We start from the raw sequence: 23,717 nt of genomic DNA, 5'->3' as shown, positions 1-23,717 counted from the left end.
CTAAATCTCTTTGAAAATGCACAGTATTTCTGAAAAAAACAAAGCAGAGCTAGAAAACAGGGGTGGGTTCAGTGTACAGCTTTATCCAAGTTGATAAAATTGTTAAACCCTAAGTCCAAGTTTGCAGAATCTGGTATCAAATCTTTAATGTCCTGACCCCTGAGTCACTGAATAGAGTGAAATGCACCAAATTTTCAGGTAGCAACCATGTCATTTTTATCCATAACTGAATGTTGTTTTTGTCATTTGGAACAACACCTGTCACTAGCAGATTTCATCAGCTGGAGCTGATTAATGTTAATTTCAAAAGAAACTCAGCCAGAAGATAAAATGAACCTCTACCAAAGCTCAATTAATCTGAATCTTTGAAGTATAGTATAGTATATCAGAATGGTTAGCATAATTATAATTATCTGTTTGTTTATCTGTTTGTTAACTTGTAACTGGCAGTGGCTGACACAGTGTTAGTGGTTGTGCTAATGCAAACTTTCACTCTGTACTGATAAGGTTTCAGGTTTATTTAGCCCCCCAATACAGGACTTGTATTAGACTGCACAGGTTTTAGCTAGGTGTACCTAATAAACTGACAACTGAGTGTTGCTTTTTGCATTTCGAAGATGACATTTGTTATCTTTTTACCACATTGGCATTGCTTGCCCTCTTCTGATATTTTTCATCAAGGCGACAGACCCACATTAAAGAATCTAATCATTAAAGAAACTTCCAAACCCTGGTTCTATGGCCCAACTCTGGCCCATATACTTCTACATTTGGCTGTTATCCTTCAGTGTTGGCTGACAGCTAGAAGATTTTCTTTGTGTCTGCCAGAATTGGTCCAGATGTAAAGGTAACATCTGACAATCATGCTGTATATGGACCAGACTTGTTGTGTTTTTCTAAATAAAAAAATACTTTAATATATTTATGTGTGCATCATTCTGTTGTGGATCACATGGCACAAAAAACTGAACAATAAAGTCAAAATGACAGGGAGAGTCAGTCAACTGCAGCAGTTCAGAGGTGAGTTACACCTGAGGATTGTCACCAAAGCAGCTCTTCTTGCTGTCAGTGTGGTGTCACTGCTGATTGTTTGTAATTGCGGAAAGTATTTCAAAGACTTTGCATTCGAACTGCAAGGGAGCATTTCTGACAATCATGCTGTATATAGACCAGACTTGGGCCGTGGAACCGGGCATAAACTGGTCCAGAAAAAACACAAGCACGTGGCCTAAGTGTGGGCCAGATGAATCTGGGTTGCTAACTTCGCCACTTCCTTGCTAAATTTGTTGACTTTTAACATATGTGTAAAACCATGTATTCTGGCTTCAAATGTCACAATACTGTGTGTGTGTTGTTTCCTGTTCATCACCGAGCCCAGAGATTCATTACAGGCCATGGCTGTGTGTTATATAACAGCGTGTCATCTCCACATACTCTCTGTCATCAAAGTCAAATGGAGGCCTGTTGCTCTCAGGACTGTGTGTGCTGAGGGTTCATACAGAGCTCAGTAAGAGAAATCTTCATGTGGGCAGCTCCATCCGCTCAGAATGATCCACAAAAGCCCTGAAATTACAGACATTAGTCACTCTGAATGAATTTAAACCTTAGGTCATGAGCGTTTTACAGCCTGCAATGGGTATGTTCAATTGTTTTTTATGTGCCATTTTTCAGGAAATAGAGAGCACATTAAAATGCCCTTCTTTTATACTTGAATATACTAGGACATCTTTTTTATGCCTCTTCTATGTGTGTGTTGGTTCTGTCTTGGTTTGAAGAGCATACATTGTGCTGCCATTTCAGCCAGGACTCCCTCAGTAAAGAGCACCCTGCTTAGATAAAGGTCAAATAGATGAAGAAACAATAAATAACAATATTAAAAAGAATATTTTCTGCTTACTGCCTTCAGTATCATTCTGCCTCATTAGACAGAGGCGGCACAGACACTTTCAGGTTGTTTCCACAGATGGTTTACTGTGAGGAGACGAACGTATTCTTCCACTTCACATCCAGATTCCCCCAATTGCTTTTCAGGGTTTGAGATATTCATAAAGTTTAACTGTACGTTACTGAGAACTCCTAACACATATGATGGGGGGACAGGAGGGGTTGTCCTTAAAAATTAAGCACAAAACAGCTTCCTCATTACAGAACACAATGTTTCCTACTTAAATGTACAAACACACACAGTACTCTGCAGCCTGCTGTGATGTTCAGGGCTCAAAAATAGTTCCTTCGACAGGAAAAACAACTGCTATTTATCATAGACACTCAACGTAAGTGAGAATAAGCAATTAAAATATCTGGGTCAGAGCTTTCTGAGGTAGTGCTTACACTAAGACACAGCAAGAACATTCATCACACGAGAGGAGAAGGAAGAAGATGAAGAGGAAGGAGCAGACAGACTGGCAGCATCTCCACCACTTTTCCACACCTGAATCCACAAACAATCAGCTGGAGGAAGTGTGTATATGTTTGTCTGTTGTTGGCTTTGTCTAGTGGAGTAATGCAGATACAAAATTAAAAAATGAACAGGCTTTGGGTAGGGATCTGTCTCTGGTAGGTAGCACTCCTAGTGAGGCTGACTTTGTAATTTGAGGGCTTGACAACTTTTGACTAATGCAAAACAATGGTTAAAAAGCAGTGGAATCATCATCTCAGTGTGTGATTCAACTGTTAACTACACCAACAGCAAAAATGTTAAATTGTCAAAAAAAAAAAAAAACAACTCTTAAATTCAGGGCCTGTCCTGAAAAATGAAGCCAACACAGAAGTGTTGCCAAAAATTGCACTTCTTTGAATGACCACTAGAGTCTGGATCCATAAGTGAGTCAGTCCCCATAGGCTCCCATGTTAAAATTTCCAACTTTACAGCAGAAATAAACATGTTTACAGCCTGGTACAAAAAATTGTTTTGGTCTCTATAGCTAATGTCCTCCTTCATGACAACTGTATGCGGGGTGAATTTTTATATAACTCAACTGTCTGACTTTTATTAAGCCTTATATTTATTTGTAATGGAGTGGCCTCTTTGAGTGACAGCTGGGTGAGCATATACTTGTAACAGAATTGCATGCACCAAAGTCTTGGCTCCACACACACCCTACCTCTTTGCCCATTTTGGGATTAGCCAAGAGTTAGGCGGAGTCAGGCACTGCCAAGATAGCGACAGTGAAGCTGCTCACTCTGAGCTTCAACGCCGCTCTTCAGAATCCTGTGGGTGACGTCAAGGAGTCTACATCCATCTTTATTTACAGTTTATGATCCTGCCTGATGATTTTGTGCTGCCTGACCTTCCTGTGCTGAAAGTCTCTCTCCTGCATCTCACTGCTCTCTGCCTGGCCAGCTTCACCTTTTTGCACCCCTTCCTGGCGCAACATGTATTAGGATTATTCCTTTGAAGTGACACTAAACATATCAAATGTGCAGTATTGAGGAAAAATATATTTTTAAAAAATCACTTCTTTGAAGAGAAAGGAAAGGAAATACTTTAATATACTTATGTGTGTTTCATTCTGTTGTGGGTCACATGTCACAAAAGACTGAACAATAAAGTCAAAATGACAGGGCAAGTCAGTCAACTGCAGCAGTTCAGAGGTGAGTTACACCTGAGCTACACATCTTCTTGCTGTCAGTGTGGTGTCACTGCTGGCTGCTGATTGTTTGTGCGCTAAGTAATTCAGAGACTTTGCCTTAGAATTGCAAGGGAGCATTTCTGACAGCGGCTGTGGCCACAGTGGATTAGGTTACAATAAGCAAAAGATCAGAAATGGATCCATCTTCATGCAGCTAATACGGATCCATAAAAAAAAACAAAAAACAATTGATCAGTCCTCTTCCTGATCCCGTGGATTGCTTTGGGACATCCCCAGTCTCAAGAGATACCACAGGCTGCACTATCAAGACAGGAGGCTGCAGCACAAACCTATAGAAATCAATGTCCAACCAAACAGTGAGAGCTGTGAGGAGAAGCATCATTTCTGTCAGCTACTGAGAGAAACAGGACACATTGATCATGAATTGAATCTATGAGTCCTGTTGGCTATTTACTAAGCCTCCCCTTAGTTACTGTTGCTGACCTCTATTATGATAATAGTTGCAGAATTAGCAACTTGAAATTAAGCACTTGGAAACATTCGGAAAAAACGAAAACTGAACAAATGGTTCTTTGCAGCCTCTTATTTTTAGTTAACTAATATGAAAACTGTTGGTGGGAAGTTTTAGCAGCTGTATGAATGAATGGATGAATGTCCTGGCTATATTGTCAATGGATCCTTCGTGGCCCAACACATCCCAAGATGAAAAAAATACGGTGGCACACAACACCGACAGAAAGCTCAGCTCAATAGCTATCGGAACAACTGTTAAAACAAAGGGCCTTAAAACCTCCTGTTTTTGTACAAAAAAAAAAAAAATATATATATACATTTTGTTAAAGTTGCCTGGCGACAAGAGCCATGTTTTGCAACACAATGGTAAGCGCAGGCAAAGCTCCACCAGGCTGTCTCATTTTAGTTCAGCCTCCACGCTAGGACAGTCGTGTCCCCCAAAGGATACGGCCCCTGAATTGGGACACAGCTTGTGAGTGAGAGTTTACAGGGAAAAAACATAGAATATCTCCCTCTCATTTCAATTTAAGATTAGGTCACACTCTGCCAAAACCCTAGAAATCTGGAGATATCCTTTTTAGGTTCTTGCAAGAATCCGGATCATATCTGGAGATTTTTTGATATATTGTCTCACAGTGCCATAATTGGAGCATGTCTAGGACAGATTTCAACATATAGGGGGTCATCGTTTGAAATATCTGGGCAACTACATCTCCGGATTCTGGAGTATTTTGCGCAGTGTCAGATTCTTGCATCATCTGACCTATTGTTCACTGGCTGATTGAAAACATCTGTTAAGCTGCATCAGTAATTGCTCAGTGACACCGGAAGGTTTCAAAGGAAGGATTGGCAGAGGAATAGAAACCAACCCAGCAGCTTCAAGATCTTCTTCACTTTTGGTTCTTTTTGGCCTCAAACTCTGTTCAACTCGAGCCTACAACATGTAGTTCTTCAATTAAGCTTTGTTATTTCAATTTTTTTTACCACACATTTGCTTGTTTTTATTTCATCTATAGATATTCCATATTTTCAAACCAATTGTTGAGTTTGACTTTTTTTTTTTTTTTTTAACAAGCTGACACTCAGAGTTTTCCAGTCAGAGAGAAACAGATGCCAGCCTCCCACAAGCTGAGATCTGGTAAACAAACCAACCTGACGCCACTGACAAAAACTTCTCATTAAACAATGCAACTTTATCAGCCACCCACAACTAATGTGAAAAAATGTATAACTGTGATGAGAGGGGAAGGGGTGATGAACAGTAAGTCAATGGGGTGAGCCAACCAAACGGTGGAAAACAGAGGAGAGAAAGCTGGAGAGGCTGCATTTCAACTTAAGTGGGATTTACCTGCAAACAGTTTAGGTGCCATGTGAACATATCTGAAACATAAGAGAAGTTGAAAGTCAGAAGAAGAATTACAAATATATCTTTCATCTCAGCAATGACAGAGAAATGGAGAGCACATTTGGCCTTTAAAGGTCTCATATTGTATAAAGTGAGATGTCAGTGTCTTTCCTGATCCTAAAGAAACTCTAGGTTCTATATTAATACTATGAAAGTATCAAAGTGCTCAGTCCACAGAGAAATGCACGCAGCCTGTTTTCAGAAACTGAGCCTTAAAATCACTCGTCAGGACTTTTGTAACATTGTGATGTCACAACAAACCCGGCCACCCGAACCCATCATCCAACCTTGGAGGATTTGGTTTCTCTGACTGAAATCTGCTATATTTTTATGCCTTTCTTCTGACTGGCTCACCAACCTGTTCCAGAGAGCTCCAGAGAGAAGCCTGAGAGAGGAGATGTAAAACTACAGAGATGGTTTTTGGTTCTTAAAACCACAATTATATCATCTTATGGATCAAAATCCTGTAAAAGTGTAATATACAGCACGTTTAAGATGGTCTTTCTATGTATTTTTTAAAGTGGACTGATAGAGGCATCAAACAGACAGACTGTGTTTTTCTTGCATTTTGTCATTATGGTTATCTCCCACATACACATCCGCCACTAATTTAGTGCAAAGGAAGTGAGGGGCATTTTGTTTGTGTGGCGAAACGACAAAAAGGGTTTTTTTTCCTCGTTGTCTTTTCTCTGCACAGTTTCACATTGCAACCTTTTTTTCAAATATCTTTAACTCAATAAACACCATCAGTTGTATATTTCTGACTTTGTATTGCTGTTGTTATTTCTTACATTAGTTTCATAAATGCTAAAGCGTGTATCTATTTGGTTCAAAAGCAAAAACTGACTCTCACTCGACAATTTATTCTTTTCAATAAAAGCATGTAATTTTTTTTGTGCTGAACAGTTTTTCAAGCACTTTGGAAAATTGTGAAAGTAAGGACACTGATCTGTAGTTAGTAAAGCTAGAATAACCTTTGCTATTTCCATTCTGGAAAAACACCTGTATGAAAAGAAAGATTGAAAATATAGGTTAAAGGTTTGATTATGCAGTCAGTATTCTTTCTCACTATAATCAGTTGAAGTCTTATTTTTTGGGATTTTTTGCTACAGTGCAACCAATTTTAATTTCACCCACCTCTCAAAGAAACACTGGCTATGATTTACTCCATTCCTGCCTCCCTCTATTTGTCCATCTCTATATTTTTTCAAATAGAATTTTCAACATTAGCCCCAAATTCTACACAAAAATAAATTAAATACTACCTTCAATATCATTTTTATTTTATTTTAACATATTATTATAATCTTCTTCTCTAAGCTATATATGTTTTATATAAAAGGTTGTTCATCATTAGTGAAATGTCTCATATGCAGCATCTTCATTCCTAAACTTGTTTATTGCTTTGTCACGTTCACATATTACTTTCTCATGACATTTATAAAGATATAGTCAATTAATGTTCGTGATCAATGGGTACCGTCCTGGGCTATATAATTCATCCAGGAAATCTCATGATGTTTTATGTTTGGATTAATATTATATATTGATATATTGAAAAATACCCACTGATTATAAATGTTTTACTTCCATTAGCTTCTTCATTCATTCTTCCAATCTCTAAAGCTTTCTACGTTCAAACCTGGTGTTGTCAGGTACTGAATAAATTCTTAGATTCTTCCTTCGAAATCTTTACATTTTGTTTTGTCGACAAGCACTTTCATCATACGGATTTCACCACCCTAGTTTTCTGAAGTTCTGTTGCATCCATTCACATTTTCAGTTCTCTGCCTCTTCTGTATAAATTTATTTCCTTCTTCAACACTCCATAGTTCCTGCCAGTTTCCAGGTGGAATTCTCTGATATCTTTCAGTATTTCTGCGAGTCCCAAGACCCCTTCCACACATTGATCAGGTTGATTTTTCACAGGTAGAGAAGGTAGAAAAGTTCTGGCTGAGTTCTACCTGTTTCTGTCTATCTTTCTTTCTGGCTTGACTGCATTGATGTTTTCTTTTTCCACCTTTTTGTGTAGCAAAAAAACCTTGAAGTAGTTGACAAGCACTGCTGCTGTAATCTGAATTTCAGAATTCCTCCAAAATTCAGAGATTGTTTGTAACGTGTTGCATCACAGCACCAGCATAGACCATCATCTTGGTTTTACATCACTACAACAAGGGGCAGAGTCCAACCACTGGAGGTCAGCGAAAACAAGGTTTTCAGGAGGTGTTAAGTTCCTGTTGAAATCTGGAAGAAGTGACTTTTTTAGCTACTTGGGCTAAATGAAAAAAAATAACTGCGACCTCAACATTGACATACTACCACTCTTCTTAATTATTTTAAGTAGAGTACATTTGTTTATTTACACATCCAGCCGTTAAATCCAGTGCTCCTTCTCTTTTAGCTCTGTTTTTGGTCTCCACCAGCTCCTGAGGGAAATATATAGTTCTTTTGCTGCTAAATGTTCCACTATGTTCACCAGCTGCTCTCTGACTGTGCTGCTCTGGATGGTCCTGACAGAAAAACAACGAGCTAAAATACACTCATAAGCTCCTTAAAGCCGAGGGGCACTGCAGTTTCAGCTGATAATTCTCTGTAAGTTCATCACTTTTTACATTTTACACAATTTTTTTTTATATAAAAATACTGATTATAGTTGCTTTAAAGATATGTATCACACAAACAGATATATTTGGAAGATGACCAGAGTGCCTCTGCACTTTCAAGGTCATGACCTGCTAGGGCAGAACATTTCCACAGCAGCACTTTTTCTGGGCAACACTGCATGTGAACTTAGCCTTTATTAGCAGTGGGCAGGCTTAGTAAGTTTTTACATTTAATATTACTCTGTGAAAATGCACCAGTTTCATCTTAATCTTTATTTTCACTTTTCCATTTGTTTTGAAGAACAGAAATTATCTCAGAATCTGGCCAAAATCTGGTGACAGATGGAATCAAGACGAGAAAATGAAGGAGATAAAAAAGATTAGGAATGAAGGAGCTGTGCCAAGTGTTGTTATAAAATTGAACACACAAGTCATCATGAAAGTTTCACTAAAGCAATGAGTTACTGAGAGTTGAAGACTTTGTAGCATGTTTCTATACCTGAATTAACACAACATAGCCTGTTCATAGTTTTATCTAAAACATCACTGTTGGCCTCCTGGCAGCCTTGTTTTCTCCTTCCCACCATCATGTTCATGCTCCACTAAAATGAAAGAAAGAGGAATCTGTCTGTTTTGTTAACAGATTAATGTGACACAAGAACAAACAGCCAAGCCGACAACATCAGCCTAGGTACCCGCCCTCGCAGCTTTCTGGCCTAGAAATCTTGCTGAACACACATATGGTCTAGGCTTAACTGCTTCCACACGTCGCCTCTGTGCTAATAATCCTTCTGCACTTAACGCTGTGAGCTTATGGATTACATCAGGGTGGGGGACCTTTCTAGGACTCAGATAGAGGGTTTAAAGTTCAAACTCTGCCATCCTTTTCCTGAGCACTCTGTCACTCAGGCTTACAGTGCATCACAGCCATACATGACATGCTGCAATGCTTTTAAAAGGTAGACACAGTGCTGTCACAAGCTATCCAGTCCAACAAATTAATAGTATGTTATTCTCTCAGGATGCACAGGGAATGTATTGATCATGTGACAAGTGAAAGCCATTAGTGAAGTTCTGCATTTCAAAGGCAGGAGATGAAAAGTGATGAAATTGGAGGACATGTGTAGTTGGACCAGACTGATTAAAGGCTTCATCTCCTCAGACTGAGCTAAGAATCAAAAGAACAGAGAGCTTATTGTCTCCCAGCAGAACTGTCTGCTGCTGAAGGTTACTACAGGACGGATGAAAGTGATGTGATTGAAAAGAAAAATTAAATATTTAATGGGTACCTTGGTAACAACACGGCAGGCTAGCAGTTAGTGAATCATCAAATGTAAAAAGAGCTGCTTTTAGAAAAGATGTAGATAACAGTGTCACAGTGGTAGGTTATTTTGACACACTAGCGGAAACTGCTTGATTAAGCTATAGGCCAAAACGCCCTAAAAATTTCTGTGAATAAATATTTCTGTTGACCTACTGATTTCCCCACTAGCTCAACCACCAGGACAAAAACATTAACACAAGAAATATCACGACACGAAGCGAGCCCCTAAATTTATGGAGCACTTTCAAGCTTCCAAGAGAATTAACCCTTTTGACTGTAGTGAACCCACTAGAGCCTTACTGTGGTTGTATTTTGGGCCAATCAGCTGATGTGAAAGCAGCAGTTGAGAAATCTGATGTTAAAGGCAGTGGTAAATGTTTTGTATACTGTGTTACATGTATGTAAATGTGTAATTAAAGATAAACACCGAAACAAGATCATTATATTATGTTTACATCCTTTGCAAGAAGGTACAAGTCTGAGGTGAACAGTCTGGACGATCCATAGCGATCCTCTGCAGACTAACAGGCTGCAGTTTGAGTTGATGTGACAAAAATAGTTAATTTCAACCATCTGGTGCAGATATACAAACTACACCTGCTGGTGTAGGTGGGTCAGATGCTATTTGCAGAAATCTCTAAGTGTTTATTTTGTGCAGCACAGGGAGCCAGATGGGTGGAGGTTATATTGCAGGAGAATAGTCAGTTGTGAGCTGTCAGTCAGAGAAACATATGTTAAAGCTGAAATCCATCACATATTTCACGAGTAACTGATTATTTCTGTCCATCTGTATATTAAGACATGTAGCGTGTTTGGACATTGTCAACATATGCTGCTGCTGTCCCAGTTGACAGCTGTTGTTCACTTAGCCTGTTCTGATGGTTTGTAGGGACATGGAGGCAGATAAAAGAGAAAGTAAAGTCTAGCTTAGTGTGGCTGCTGCACCTACCTATTCTTCTTCAAGAAAAAAATGACAACCAGATCATCTCATGATTGTGACCTTTCGCTAACTGTTGAGCAAAAAACAGGTTGTCAGACTGATTCAGTCACACTATGGTCTTTTCTGAACAAACTTAGTTTTCTACCCTTTGCCTTACAAACACCTTAGTTACAGGTTTGCTGCCTTCCTGAAGTGCTTGTGTACGTTAGCGCAGCCATTTGTTAGGTGGCTGGTCCCACTAGGATTTTGCAAGTCCACAAAATAACTACATTTGCAGAGGCTATGCTGAACAATCACCTTTTAGTGTTTAGTTTGCAAAAATGTGTGGCTAGAAGTGGGAGTTCCAGGAACCTAAAGAGGAGATTGAGGCTTTCATTTGAATTTGACTCATGAACTTGGTGATTGGTGAAATTAACTTTTTATTTTTGACCACTTTCGTAGAGAAAAATGGAGAATCTGAAAAAAATATTCCAGGGATTGACGGGACAGAATAGTTGTGTCTATTTTTCATCATCCCAGTAACGCCTCTCTCCAGCACCTTTAATTTTTGTGACACTCTGTAACATTCGCCACTTCCCATTGTCTCATTCTGCCTTTCCCCACCTCCTCACGCCTTCCATCATCTCATCTCACATCACGTCACCTCCTTGATTCCCCCCAGAACCTATCATCATCTCTGCACTCTCTGCATCATTCCCTCTCAGCACTTATCCCATCATCCAAGATCCTCGTCTACCCTCCACCTGTTCCCATCACTTCACTCATCCCAACTCACCTCCTCCTTACTCCTCCCATCTCTGATCACCCCACCTCCTCACGACACCTACCCCTGCCTCATCCCACCTCTGATCTCCCCCTGATGTTCCTCTCCTTTCGTCATCTCCACCTCCATTTACCTTTTCGCACCTCTTCTCACCTTCCACCCCATCCTCCTATCCACATTAGCTGATCTGACCTCCATCCATTTATTCCAAATCCAATCATCTCATCCCACCTACTGTTAACTCCTCCCACCTCCTATCACCATCCATCTGTCAAATTCTCACAGCTCAGACTAGTTGTTAAAAATAGTTTTGATTTTAATGACAATTGTTTTCTACCAGACACATTTTACATCCACACATGCTGAAGGCGTCCCCCTCTACACATGTACAGTATTCACAGTATTCAGTTATTATTTCCTCCCACCCTGGTGCTGCTGCATTTCGAAGGCGCTGGTGCTATATGTGGAGGTGAGACATGTCAGCTGTGGGCGGAGCAGTGGGCAGGTTTTATTAAAACAGAGGAGGCATGGATCCATCTGTCAGATAGACCTCGAATGTCTCTTTTAATAGCTCTATCATCAGACACTGCCAGCAGCTCTAATTGGCAGAACGTGGGAGTTGATGGTATTAAAATGGCTGCCGTGCTGTTCACCCCTGTGACTGCAGCCTGTCAGTTACATGGGAGGCTAAGTGAACATGGACGAGAGAGGCAGAGAGAGTGGGCGGGAAAGAGAGAAGCGCTGGGTTGAAGAGGTGTAAAGTTGGACACAGAGAGCTTTATTTCTGTGTTTATTGGATCCACATCTTTTATATTATTGCTTTTAACCTGCGCTTGGATTCAAAATGTAAAACATCACTTCCATTACAGCAGTAGCACCAATCTGGCAACAATTAAGGAAGCAATTAATGATTGTTTTTGTTAATCATTAGTTAATTGTTAAGTGCTTAGGTCAAATAAATAGAGAATTCCCATCTCAATTTCCCCCCAAGTGATTTCTCAAACTGTGTATTCAGCCAAAAAAGATTAAATACACAGTGAAACGCACTTTGGTCCAGATTTCCATTAAACTTATCAGGAATATTCATGGTGCCCAAAGGATGATTATAAAGTTTGAGGTGACCATAACATGTTGATTAAATACAATAGTAATATTCAAGTCTAATGTACAGATTGATGTGACATTTTCTCAGCACATTCCTGCTCCCCAAAGGATGAACCCTGTGGATTTTAACAACTCCATGAACTTTTCTTTAGCACCCCCTCAGAACAAAATATGCATTTTTCTCTAAATTACTATGCTGCTTGTTTTGTGTTGGATAATAGACACAACAGCCTGTAGGTGATGTTAGAAATATCTCACCTCAGCACTGCTGTGGTACAGATTTTACTATAAAGTGGACGAGCCATAATGAATGAAGAGTGGGGGGAGGGGGGAGACATGATTCCAGTTTTGCAGACAATATTTCTCTGCATTTGAAAAGCAGATTTTTAAAAGAAATCAATGTGGCTTCCAGCTGGGATGATAAAGATTTCATCTCTGCCTTTCTCTACTCGCATTTAATTGAACAGTAAATCCTTAGCTGCGTTGCTCATCAACCAGACCCACTCATATATCAAAAATGGCCTCTCCCCTAAAGAACTTTACTGTATTGTTCAGCTTGTGTGACCCATGGCGATTTAAATATCCATGAGTCCTTTTTTTAATTTCTTGTTTTTTTTTTTTTATGTTGACCAATGTCTCTCCTGGTACATATCACAGACTCCTGTGGGAAATCTTAAAAGTGTACTTCCAAGAAAACATTGCTAAAGGCAGCTTTCTGAGGGTATAGCAGAGACGGATGTACAGCATGTCAAATCTCTAGTGTTTCAACTTTAACAAAAACAGAACTGGCCTTCAGAAGACAACCATTATCCCCAGGGGATGGACCTTTTTTATTTGCAGTAGAGTCACAATCAGTCCAAAATTCCTCATTTTGATCCATAAAACATTTCATTAAATTTACTAGTGACATTCATGCTCCTCACAGGTAAAACCCTCTTATAAGCTGTATAACCTTTTTATAGAACCTTTATTTATGACCTTTTCTCTACTGCCACCTTCTGGACAAACTTTGCTCTGTCCAACAGGTTTATATTGTGGGCATTATGAACACTGCTGGCCTCGGAGGGAGGGTTGGCACAATCAGAACTTATTAACCAACCATAACACTGCCGCTGTACATATTTTTCTGTAATGTCACTCAATCCTTATGAATGCTGAGCACAGGGAGGGAGGCTGCTAACAGAGTCCCTGCTGTTCTCCCAGGACAGACACGCACTGATCCTCCCATGAGAGAGTTGCCCTAGCAAATGCGTCTTGCCCTCCGATTGGCAGGAAATCAGAAGCGCCTGGAGGCAGCATTTTGACCTCTGTAACTGCACATCAGAGCTGCATGGACATGGAACCAAAGTGTGTCTAATTGCACTAAAGGAGGATATCTGATGAGCAGGTCTGTGGCTAATGGTGGTCAGAGACTGATGCTTCTGCACGCAGCCCTGCAGTGAGCACCGAGCTGAGCCACTTCCTGTTCGTAATCGGATAAAGAGCAGACATGGGCTGAACTGATGGAAACCCACACTGAGTATCCGATTCCTCCTGCTGCACAGACGAGATATGATGATATTTACTTTATGGTTTCACATGAGTTTCATAATGAAATTTAGTCACTGTCAATGGAAACTGTATCTTTACAGTCTGACCACTATGAGGTTTATATTTTATTTTATGGGATTTAAATGGCCACAGTTTTCCCTAGCTTTTTCACACCTTCACCCATGATTTCCCCCATCATTTTCCCTTTGACTAAACATTTTATTTAGATTGTACAAAAATCATAACACAATATACGAAAAGAAGGGAGGAGAGAGGAAGCTAAACAATGATGCTGGAAATCATTTATGACCCAGTTATCACTTAGAATATAAAATCTGAATCTGAAATGTAAGCAACAACTCCTGTTGTAAATGCACCAAATCCCTGAGATGCGCACATGTGATATCATGGAAAATGAATCAGACATCAGTGCAAACTATGGGCTGCTGACAGCTTTGATGGATAAATAAAGGTAGATCATAAAACACACTATGACAACTTATTGAAGCTATATCACAGTTACACTAATTCAAGTTTTCAAAACAAACCAACCCAGTGTCATGTGGGTGTTTCAAATTAACGGCTCTATAAAACTGGATGTTGCCACAGCATTAACAATGCTACTACAACTTTGCACACCTGAATGTGTGACAGATGTGTGAGACCTTGAATAAAATTCACAAACTGAATCTCACTTCATGCTTCATGTGACATTTCATTGCTAATTAAATTGTAGTTCTGATGACATGTTTAACACTAGAACTACCAAGGCAGTCATTTTGACTGCTTTCAAAATTTGCAACGTCATAACTTGGTTTAAAAAAAACCTATGTACCAATAGGACCCTGACTTTTGCTGCTCTCTGAAGCTAAAACCTAGTTATAGCTTCACTCTAAACCCAAGAGAGACAAAAATGACAAGTAGAAAGAAAATTACAGTTATGGAGGCTTTAGCCATGCTTCAGAGCCTTTTCGGGTTTCGAGCCAGTTCGAGTTTGCATGTGTAATTGCAGAGAAGTTACGTTGTGTCAATTAAATAAATAAAACACTCAATCATTTAGTGTCCTAATGTGTTTTTACCTATTCCACCAATTTATTCTTAGATCTTTTTAATGATAATCCAAATTATATACAAATAATGACCATAGCAGTCATTTTGACTGCTATGGTCATTCTAGTAGTTGCAGAATTCTGGTAGACCTAGTGTTAAACCAAAACATCAGATAAAATAAACCAGCGCTTAGCAATTTACTTTTTTAAAATTATTTTTATTATTAGGCTATTTTTTTTTAAATTATTGTTTTGACAGTTTGGATATAGTGTAATTAATCATCTACAGCAGTACAACCGTGCTTTGAGCTAAATACAAGAATAAACACACTCACAAGCTGTCTCCTAGTTCAGGGGCTGCATCCTTCGAAGGTCGCAGTCAATGAAAGTGTCGACCGTCGTAGCCATCAAAGACCATGAAGGCTGAACTGAAATGAGACGGTCTGGTCAACTGAGAATTTTCGCTTTGCATTACCAGCTGTGCCCCCCCCTTACTGTTGCGTTGTGAAGCACTGCTCCTGTCGCCTAGCAACCTTGACAACACACAACTTTTTTTCACAAAAACCTGAGGTTTAAAAGCCCTTGGTTTTAACAGTTGTACCATTAACTGTTGAACTGAGCTGAAACCCAATACTGACATTTAAAAGTGTAATCCTTGGACTCTCTGTCAGTGATGTTTGCTTTCATTACCTGTGTGCAATGAATCTTGGGATAGGTTGGGCCACAAAGGATCGACCCATCGTAGCATTTGTTGACTGCGAAAACAAAGCTGCATTTCTTGGCCACATTTAAAGGAGCGGTTGAAATGGGGCAGCCTCATTGTGCCACTGTGATCCAATCGGTTTTCAAATGCAGCCCCCAAAGAAGGTGGCCCCTGAATTGGGACACAGCCACAATGGCAATGCTAACATGGTGATAGCATATAGCAGCTAATGTTGACCATTTTCAGCATCATAGTTAAGCTTGTTAGCATGCTAACATAGCGCTAAATGCAAAGTTCAGTTGATGACGATGTGATTGCGGACTTTTTCATTATTTGTCATAAACCAAAATGGCCTGATGATGGCGCTAATGAAAAGTTAAAGAATCACTGACGTTATTAAAACATGAATGTTTGAGCCAAATTTACAGGCAATCTATCCACTAGCTTTTGAGGCAATTTCATGGCAATTCAACCAATAGTTGTTGAGATATTCCATGATGGCTAAAAATATATTTAAAAAATTAAGAATTTAAGCACATAACTGATGTCTAACAAAAATCAGGATGTTTACTTCAAAGCTGGAAATTAAGTAATTTAGCACATACGCTTTATTCACACACAGTGTAATATATATTTTACGAGAGGATTCAGCACAAATTACATTAACAACTCTCTGCTATGAAACCTGAGTAATGAGATTAACATTCAAGTGTCTGTGATTCATATTTGCCAAACACTGAATGTAGCAAGTTTTAATACTTCAGCATTCATCATAAAAGTCTAATTCAATTGTTTGATTTCCATTTCTAACTTTTTTTTCAACTGTTATAAAATCCTTCTAAATAAATTAGTTGTTTTAAATTCACAGAAGAGACTGAGACATGTATGTATGTAGAATTTAGTCAGTGGTGTTTTAATTTAAAAATAAAACATAAAAGAAAAAAAGCTGGAGCTGCCTCTTTCTGTGAGGCAGCATAAGCCTGGAGAAATGACATAACGTGATTTCATTTAAGGATGTCATGTGTGGAGTGTGGACTGTGCCTCAGCCCTGCCGGCTGATCGGCCCCGCCTCGCGGGTCGGTATGACATATCAAACATCCCCAGCAGTTCCCTGTAATCACACACGACATGATCTGTCCTGAGCGTGGCTGGTGGCCAATCGGAGGAAGCAGAGAGTGCCGGCGGGGGCAGGTGAGCGGATGTACTTTGTGTCGGCAGCACTCCGTCACTTTGACAAACATGTGCCCCAATTAGAAAAGCCATTAATTTCAATTTCAGCTGCGATCTCGCCTCACATCTCCGCCTGCTGCTGCACAACGGCTGACTTTGTTCATTTTGTGGTTGGTCGAATTTGAGTAATAGAGGTCTTGCATGCAATCTATAAGGATTTTTTTTTTTATGTGTATGTGTACGTGTGTGTGTGTGTGTGTGTGTTAAAGTAGCTTTACTATTGAGGAGCTGTTAAACCTCCAGCAGAGTAGCGTGTCAGCAGAGTTGGGATGTAAAAGTGGGAGCAGCTCGAGCTGTGAGGAGCCTTCTGCTCTCGGCCTCAATAACTTTAATGTCCGTCCTTTTAGCTTCAACCTTTAATGCACGCGACCATAATAAGCTTTTAACATCACTGATGAGGCTCAAATATTCTGAATAGTAACTGTAAAATGATCATGTTTTGAATAATTAGCTAACAATACAGATTTAACACACTTATCATGAGAGTTACGTAGACAGAGACATTATTGCAGGTGGATGTGTCAGGAACATTGCTCAGTTGCACCGATGAGGCTGATACAGTCACAAACCTAAACTGTTTGAAAGATCAACACCCAGTGCCCTCAACCTCGTGTAAACATCCGCAGTTGCTTAGAAGTTATAAAACTAGAAGTGAGGCATCCCAGTCTCTTGTCTCCAATGTTGGTCCACGTGTCTCAACAGCATTTCAACAGCATTTTATTAAATCTGATATTCCAGATTCTAAATCCGCTTAGTGACTCAAAATCTTCCCAAATCCCTTTAAGGTAGTTTGTTCAGTGGGAATAAAGATATCTGTTGATTTAAACATGTTTTTTATTTCACAGTAACAAAACAAAATTCAACTGTTTTGTGTAGAACAAATATAAATTGATATTTAAAAGTTTAATCATATTAATAGCATAATTGGTCATTTTAATTGTGCGCGATGTTCATGGATCAACTACCAGACACTAATAAAAACTATGGTAACTAGAATGGTACAAAGAGAGCACAAACCTCTGCCAAGGCCAAACTGTAAAAAGTCATAGACCTAAACACCATTAATGCACTCTTCCGTGGCCCATGACACATCCACCCACCAAGTTTGGTGCAAATAGATTCAGTACTTTTTGTCTAATCCTGCTAACAAACAAACACACACTGGTGAAATCATTACCTCTTTGGTGAATTACCAGACCTAAACCACGGACGCTCTCACGTTCATTAATCCTCACTCATTTGACTCCTCACTCACTCACTGTGCCGCAGCTGCAAGAGCAAAAACAAGTAGCATTAATTCTCCTTTGTCATTTAGTGAGTATCAATTTAATAAATTGCGTTTTTTTTGTATGCACGGCAGACCTGAGGTCACTTGAAGATGAACTTATTCCCCTGCTACAGGTCACAGAATCTGAAGTTCAGTTATTATAGTTATTAGATAACAAAATCACCATCTCAATCTGCTGTTGAAAGCTCAAGAAAAACCTTTTCAGTGTGTGTGTGTGTGTGTGTGTGTGTGTGTGTGTGTGTTGGTCTTGTTTTGTTTGTACAATCATCTACTTTCATCTCTGACCAGACGCTGAAATTAGTTTTTTTTCCATGTGTCTGAGGTAAATCAGAGTCTTGACAATAGAACAATCATCAGTCAGAGAAACATGTCACCCAGCAATCAAAAGCTTTGGACACTCATTCTCCACAATCACTCACCTTTATTTTACCCTTGTTTGATGGCACTCAGCTCGCAGCGGGCCAAGGTAAAAACGGTTCGCTGTTGGCTGCGTTAGTTCCTCCCCGTGAGTCGAGCGGATATCTGTTGGCCGTTGCCCTGAATCCAGCTGAGCAGTGATAATAATCCTGAGCAGCAGACGAGTCTAATTACTGAGCAGTGAGCGTCTGGCTGCAGCCAAGGTCAGAGGCCAAGCGCAGCATATTACAGTCATTGTTCTCCCAATGATCCTGCCGGCCTCCTGAGGATCTCCAAACTAAGTGAACAACTACCAGCCAGAAAGTTGTGAGTGGACTTTTGTCTCTCCAGAGCCAGAGTTAATGGGAAAAGGAGACTGAAGTTTTCGCTCAAGTTTAACTTGGAGCTGCTCGCTGCTGTCTGTGTTCCACACCACGGAGCCTTTTCTTTCCTCTTTCATTTTGTTTTTCTTCAGAGGTTTGGATCCCCTGGCTGCCTCGTCGTACCTCGCCACCCCCGGAGAGCAATCCAGGCCTCAGCCTTATCTTTGGGAGGCACATTTCCCCAAGGGAAATCTCTCTGCCTCCACCTTGGGCTCTGCACTTAAGTGATGAACAAGTGAAACATGGCCGCTCTTTGTCTGCTCGCCGCTAATCAGTGAGGCAGAGCACTGCTGCCACTGCCATCTGGCCTCGCCGCACTACCTGCATCACTGACATCACTTCTCTTTCCCTCTCTTCTTCTCCTTCCTCTTGTCCTACTCTCCTTTCATCCCTCCTTCAGGCAACAACTTAAAAAAAAACTTTAAACTGTCCTATTAAAATTGATAATGAAAAAATGCTCCTGCATTCAGCACTTTTACTTGACTCTGAAGTACAAGTACCAATTGTGAAGAAGAGTTTAATTTTGCTGTTGGGTGAAACCGCTGTATCCCCAGTTTTGGTGATTTTCTTTTTTTTTTTTTTTTTTTTATATAAATAAAGAAAAAGAAAGTGAAAATTAACCCAATTTCATAATTGTACCCATTCTGTCCTCAAGACAAGAAAAAAATCTAAAACAAATTGAACTTAAATATATTTGCTAGACAGTTAGAAATTCGCTTAATTCACTGTGAAATCACTTAAAATCACAGTCAGGATGTGGAAGGCATAACTTAGCATAAAGACTAAGAAGAAATAGCTAACCTGCTCTGTCTAATGTTTAAAAAGAGACTCACCAACACCTCATTATTACACCTTCACACTATTATTATATCATTACACCATTTTACTATTATATATACTAATATACTATTTATACTATGGTAATATATACTCTCCTCTTTAGTCTACAGTTGTTTTGGCATTGTCTGTGTATTATATATCCATAATTATTTGCCATATAACCATATCGAGACGACATTGCTAACCACGGTTTTATTCTGCTTCTACTGTTTAGAATCTACTTAGTATTTATTGTCTATTATGTCAATCATGCCACAGCCCTGTACTGATAAGCGGTATAGATAATGGATGGATGGATGTCACTCATGGTTATTTCTTACTTTAGAATGTGCAGTAGTTTGTACGTTGTACTTTGTATGTGGATGAATGACAATAAAGTTGACTTGATCTAGAAGCCAATCACATTGTGAACTCCCCATGTTGATAATAAGACCTCAACAGGTGCTGTTTCAAGGCCACATTCATCCCAGCATCACTGCAGTTTATAGTTCATTCAGATGAAGACGCTGGTTTGAGATCAGACGTCTTTGTGGACTCTTTATCTACAAAAACTATTATTCAGTGTCCATGACGTGATCCACAGTGGTCAGTGTGGTTTCCGTGTCTAAGGTGCAGTCAGCTTTCCTCCTCTGCAGGATTGTAATCAGAGTCCACAAGCAAAACATATCAGCTCTGGTCTCCGGCTGTTGAATATGTAAAGCCTTATTGAAGCTACGCTCCAGCAATTTCTCTTAATTATTGGAATAATCAGATTGAAGGAAAGGAGAGGCTTCGCTTATTGGATTAGCTGAGACGATCCTCTAACACAACCCATCTCCTCCTCTCTATATATGCCTCCCTCTATTCAATTCACTTCGATTCAATCAGCTTTATTGGCACCCAAGTTTACAAATAAAATCTCAGAAGCAAGGAAGTGCAATATAGATAATTATCAATAATTTAAACATCAAAATTAACGGACAAAGTAATTGTGTTAAACCAAAACATAGGTACCTCTCCTTTTCTGTTTTTATTTCTATAAATATTATCTGAAAAAGAACAAAAAAGTGCAAACAAAAGACAAATAATTAATTGATTTACAACAAAAGAAAAAAAAAAGGAAACTGTTCTGCAGACACATGAAATTCCAGCAATAACAAATTTATAGTCTTTTTTTAATTGGATAAAGAAGAAGAAAGAAAAAAAAAATTAAAATATCTACTTTAACCCCCATCAAAGTACAGATAATGATCATAAAAATTTGAGTTCATGTTTCATTTTTGATCCATCGAAATTAAAAATGTTAATGTGCAGGTGTTTCCAATTCTTCTGGCTGATTGGAGCTCTGCCCAGGTCAGACACAGTAACTGAAGGCACCTGTGTGGGGGTGTGATGATCCTCCGTGGGCAGACCTCTCCCCTGCTGGAGATGCCATCAGGTAGAATTCCGCTCACCTGAGCTGTGTCCCAATTCAGGCGCTGCATCCTTCGGAAGATGCGATCTACAAAGGGCCACTGTAGACCATGATGGCTGAACTAAAATGAGACTGGTCTATGGAGGATTGTGTCCCAAGGCGCGGTTCCTGTCGCCTTGCAACTTTGACAGCACGTGACAAAACAAAACTTGTGGTTTTAAATCCCTTGGTTTTAGCAGTTTTGTACCAGTAGCAGTTGAACTCAGCTCAAACCCATTACTTACATTTAAAAGTGTTGTCCTCTGTCTCTCTGTTGGTGTTGTTTGCTATCCGTACCGAGATGGATCCAACTGTAAGAACCTTTGTTGTTAGACCAGCCTAGTGGTGCTGCTGTGACGCAGACGGTCTTCAAATGCAGCCACTGAAGGATGCGGCCCCTGAACTGGGACACAGTTCTGGTCTGACTTCCCGCTAGTGTTTCTCGCTCTTGCTCTGTTTTGTTTTTTGTCCTTCCAGTGTTAAAGGAAAGTTTTAGTGGTTTTTGACATCATTTATCAGTTATGATGATATTGTGCCGACTGTGGTCCAACAATGTCCGACGGAGCTTTTCTTTGCATTTTTCATATTTGGAAAAGCACAGGTGTCGCTAATTACATCAATAATGGCTCTTTGTCCCAGTAAGTCCCACCTTGATAGTGTGACAGTGAGTCAATGTGAAACTCAAGCAGCTAAATGGAATGAATTAGTTTTATTCGTTTTTGTACCTGTGCTTTACCTGTTGAGACTATTTAAACTGTCTTCCATGAAAAAGGTTTTATTGGTGAAGAAACATGAGCAGTCAGCTGAGCAGACAGGCTGGAAACTAACCAACAGGTTCGTTAGTGCACCTGAAATGTCAGTAATAATCCCTGGTTGCACAGAAAACCTTTTAGTAAATGAAAATTGGATGTTGGTCTTCAGTCTTTTTTAGTTCAACTTTTTCAGTTAGAACCAACCCCTGTTGAATAAATTCCTAGATTAGACCTAATTTACACCAAATGTCACTTTTCACAAATCAGGATAACAAAAAAATAAAAACAGAAGAAAATCACCTCTGTGGCAGAGGAGAATTGTGACTGATTGCAGCACCACTCTGAGCATGTTACCTCCTCTCCTGGTTATTCACTGCCACAATGTTTTCAGTCAAATCTGACAGGATATTTAAGCAGCATCTGCTCCATTTACTTAAACAAGTGTATGCAGTCCACTCAGAGCTGTAGTTACAAGTGAAGACTAGAACATAGGTCCTTTCTCAGACATGACTGCCTCCCAACAGGAGACGGATTGACCAGTAGTAGGCACCAACATCATTTTACATTGCATGTCTTTGAATAAAATTTTTTACTCACTGGTAGCACAGAGAGCAATTTGAAACCCATACAAAAATTGTGAATAGAATCAATTTTGGAGGTGGTCTGCTATGTTCCTTGATTCTTAAAACCTGATAATTTTTACATCCCGACTGTATGTGCATTTCCATTAAACTGCAATTTTAAATTGCGAACTATAAAACCAGTAATGGAAACACATGAATTTTGAAAAAAACTATTCGCTCACATGAGGTGGTTTTGCAGACCATTAGACAAAGCAATACTGCTGGAAATGCGTCGTCACGTTTAATTGGAACGATATCATGACAGGAGAAAACGCAGCTTCATTTGCACAACTTAACTCACTGGAAACACAGACCATTTGCAATTGTGTTTTGTCAACTTTTCCAAAAAAAGAAAATGCTTCTATGTTTTACAAGTGCAATGAAAACTGGTTACTGATTTACAGTAGCATAAAGATTATACTCGAACGATACACAGCAGCACATACAGTATGTATTGACTTGACTTGTTGAATTCTTTTGAGAGTATAATACATTTTTATTTTTCTCTCCCCTCCACACACACACACACACACTTTGTTTGTTTGTTTGAGTGTGTGTCTGTGTGTGTGTGTGTGTGTGGTGAGGGTCGTGGCTCAGGGCCAAGGGGACACCAGGGGCATTAAGGTGGATTGATATCTGGCAGGCGGAGGGAGCCGGCCATAATCTCCATCAGCCATGTAGGAAAGTACATTACTGCCACTACAAAGCCTATTAACAAAACCGCAGGTCATGCATTACTGAATGGATGTTGGTTTTATTCGACCCATTCAAAGCGGTGAGGAAAAAAAAAGGGGGACAAACATAAATTATGCAGCCGCTCCAGCTCGCTCGCTTGAAAAAATAGTTTTTGTTTTCTGTGCTTAATTGGATTCGTACTCTGGGAGGCATCACGGTGGACGGATTGGGGTTGGGGGGGGGGGGGGGGGGCACTGAGATCACATCTGAGTGACTTCAGGGGGAATATTGATCGGCGATACAAATCTACGGAGAGCGATCCAGAGGGATATCCATCTGTAAACAAAAGCTCAGTGCAGCGAGGAGCCTCACCTCTGAATCACCGATGAGCCATCGACACCTCAGGCTCAAACCTGCACTGTTACAGCAAGGTAGGTGTGTGTGTGAGTGTGTCTGTGTGCGTGTGTTACTTCAGCATGAAATACACACCCATAAAAGAGCAACACCCGCGATGACCCCATCACACAAACTCCACAGCTGCTCTCAAATTCACAACCTAAGATTTCTCTGT

General features: G+C 39.8%; 1 long non-coding RNA gene across 1 annotated transcript; it reads right to left on the bottom strand.

Annotated features, from left to right (window-relative positions):
* Nucleotides 1–3,510: 3,510 nt before the first annotated feature.
* LOC139606303 (uncharacterized) lies at nucleotides 3,511–23,363 on the bottom strand. Its single transcript, XR_011684594.1, has 3 exons — nucleotides 18,465–23,363; nucleotides 15,160–18,026; nucleotides 3,511–5,486 (listed from the first exon to the last, which is right to left on the bottom strand). It is a non-coding gene; the product is annotated as an uncharacterized lncRNA (long non-coding RNA).
* Nucleotides 23,364–23,717: the final 354 nt, after the last annotated feature.

This window comes from Trachinotus anak, unplaced genomic scaffold, assembly GCF_046630095.1.
Source record: "Trachinotus anak isolate AG129_WGS33_773 ecotype Australia unplaced genomic scaffold, CSIRO_AGI_Tana_v1 ptg000021l, whole genome shotgun sequence".
NCBI classification, from domain to species: Eukaryota; Metazoa; Chordata; class Actinopteri; order Carangiformes; family Carangidae; genus Trachinotus; species Trachinotus anak.
The sequence above is the reverse complement of the archived record's forward strand: the minus strand, read 5'-3'. Positions and strand labels throughout refer to the sequence as shown.